The following is a 3,219-nucleotide window of genomic DNA, read 5'->3' as shown; positions in this document are numbered from 1 at the left end:
ACTACTACTACTACTACTAACTACTACTCTCTCTCTCTCTCTCTCTCTCTCTCTCTCTCTCTCTCTCTCTCTCTCTCTCTCTCTCTCTCGTTCTCAGCAGCAGCAGCATGCAGCAGTCGGCACAAACCAAGCTAGCTAGCTCCCAACATACAAATCAAAACGACTATATGTATCTTTCTGCTGCTCTCGATCTCATTCAACTCAATTCTCAGTGCAAAGTGCAGCTAGCTACTGTGATCTGCTTCTTCCTTCCTTGTTCGATCTGCTGCTCTTTCGCATGCACCATTGGGACGCAAACCCATGTAACAAAAGATGCTCTTTGTCGGTCTCTCCTCCCATCTGTGGTCCCCCACCTCCTTCCCCCTTAATTCTCTGTTAGCTCAAGCTCATTTCTTCAACGTACGCTCAAACTCATCAAACCCCTCCCAAAGTCCAAAACACCATAGAACTCCCCTAAACCCTTAGGGGAAACAGACCCTAATGAATTGAATAACAATCAAAAATACAAAAAATAAAATAAAATACCATTCCACACCCTCCCAATCAAGTGTAGATTTCATCATGTGTATATAGAGAGACAAACTATTTTGCAGAAAAGTTTGCTAATTAGGTCATAGTTCGTAGCAGCCTAAAATCTGGTTCTTTTGTCTTCTCCTATTTGTGTCATCATCGTTCTATTTAGATCAGCTGGGCAGGGTAGTAAATCGAGTCGTGGGTTCTTGTTGTAATTTTCTTCTTGTTTCCTCATAAAAAAAAAATGTAATTTTGGTTAATACCGTAACCCAAGGTAATCTCAGTTGATTTTTCTCAAGTTTGAGTTATTTCAACAACAAAATAGAAAACTACATTATATTCGTGACAAAAACCTACAAGTTTGGGATTTTATAAAGATTAATAAGGTGCTTATCATGGGACCAAATAAAGGATAATACGACAAGCAGATTGGCTGGTTGCTAACTATTTGGGTTAGTTGTGAATTGTTAATAGGTAATTCATGTCATATTGTCTATGATTCTTTTGCAACTTTAGCTCGTTACAACGTTTTTTTCTTCATGATCTAGTCATCTATTCAGTATCCTTTTGTAGCCGTTTTAAGGTTTGCTTCGCTTAGACACTCACCATATTTTGTGCGTCAATGCCTCAATGGCTATCGCATCACATCACATCAATCTAACTAACACCATAACAGCTGCTTCAAGCTGCTGCCAAATTATCACATACAAGTTTTCACACATAATCCAACACATAAACGCATCTTCTTCGCCTATTTTATCAAGTTGACCATTTAGATTAGATTAGTTTGGTTATAAATATATCAAATGGACAAAGGATAATAGTCGAGCTAGGAGGGCAACCAACGGTCATATGTATAGGACGTCATGTGGAGCACATATGTGATGAAAGAAATGGCATGATCGAGCCCTGATATGAATAGTATATATTGAAGTATGAACATCGTCCTTTGATTTTGAAATTCAGGGTTTAAGGCCATTATTGAAACCTAATAAGAGTATAAACACGTTGCTATGTTAATAAAATGAGCTAGAGATTCTAACAAAGTCGTCTTATACGCGTATATTGTTGGTGACTGCTCATCATTGATATATCTGTTTCTTCGCTCATACAATATTAGCAACTGTTAGTTAGGTCTGGACTTAAAAATGAAAAGAGTTAAATGACAGATGAATGGATGATTGCATAAAGCTGGTAATATAAGAAGGGGATGACTTCTAATCCCTAACCAGTGTTGACAGAATTGTATGATTACATGGATCAGGAAATCAAATACAGTAGTCCTCAGTTGCAGTCCATATCATCACTCTGAACAAACGCAGAAGATCAAGAGGCCCGAAAATACAGAAGGCCAGGTTTTGATTCACTATGGAAGGTTTCACAGAGAATCTTGGGAAAAAGAGATGAAAACTAACTGAAAACATTTTCTCGGTCCGGCACTCCGGCTCCGGCAAGTAGACTAGGATGAAAATAAACAAACAAACACAACAGTAATCTCCTCCTTAATTGGTTAGCTAAGAGGTCTCATCTTCAAGGTCAGTATTCTGGTTTTTATTCAAATGAAAATCACGTCATATATTTGACATCAGAAGCTTCCTAGCTATTTATATATCTACGACCATCGATCACACTTACAGTCTAAATCAGGCTTAATTAAATTTTGATTTATTGCTAAAAGGCAATATTGATGTCTTCTTGTCAAGGCTTTCATATGCATTGTCATTATGTCTCATATCGATGTGATACATCTTAGAAGTTTGCCTTTCATGCAATTATTCATAGTTGTCCTACATAGAAACGTTAAGTTCACGGGATTTAAATTAAGATAACTGAAAACTCATGACGATCAGATTGTTCCTAATCAGACACCTCGAATATAAAATGACTTTGATCCATCAACTGATCGATGATTGTTTACTAGTCTTGTTCACTTTCAATTGAATGTGATTTTTTCTTAAACCTTTTGTAGTTTCCTCAACTATATATATACATATCAGTGCTACTTCTATCCAGATTAATATAAATTTGGACTCCAGATGCAAAAAACAGCAGCCTTCCAATGTAAAATGATCAATGATATGGCTAATTGATTATGAATTATTCCCATTAATCTAATTTGGCAACTGATCTAGATGATCGATAAGTCGGGTTGAAGTCTCTGTGAATCTTCAAAGGCCAAGGCATTACAGAACCAAATCAACCAACATTAACCTCAAAGATCGATTAGATCGACTGTAAGACCCTAGCTAGCTGTAGAGAGTGAGCCAAACTAAGAAGCTAGTCCTACGTAATATACCATCTATGTAAGTGTCGAGATGGATCAAAATTGTGGTCTTCAAGAAAGGCAGGCTCTTACCTTGAGGGAGAAGTAGTGGATGATGGAGATGTTCAATGAGATAAGATGTAAAAAAGTCTATTTAACAACCTAATAATAAGTTAAAACACTGTCACAGCCTTGATGGTAGTGACCTTAATCATATTTTAAGCTAAACCCCAAGTGCATTCCAATAAACAAAACCAAAACCCATCACCATCTTCCGGCAAATAAAAATCATATCCAAGAACAAGTCCATGAAACGGGAGAGACATAAAGTATTGGATTAAACCCTAAGTCCCATGTGAAAGGCATCAATGGATGCCTCGAATCTGGCTAGCTAGACTTGGGTTCTGCATGTTTCTGCAGCAAGCTTTCTCTCTCTCTCTCTC

Source organism: Fragaria vesca, linkage group LG5 (genome assembly GCF_000184155.1).
Source record: "Fragaria vesca subsp. vesca linkage group LG5, FraVesHawaii_1.0, whole genome shotgun sequence".
NCBI lineage: Eukaryota > Viridiplantae > Streptophyta > Magnoliopsida > Rosales > Rosaceae > Fragaria > Fragaria vesca.
Note: the sequence above shows the minus strand (reverse complement) of the source record.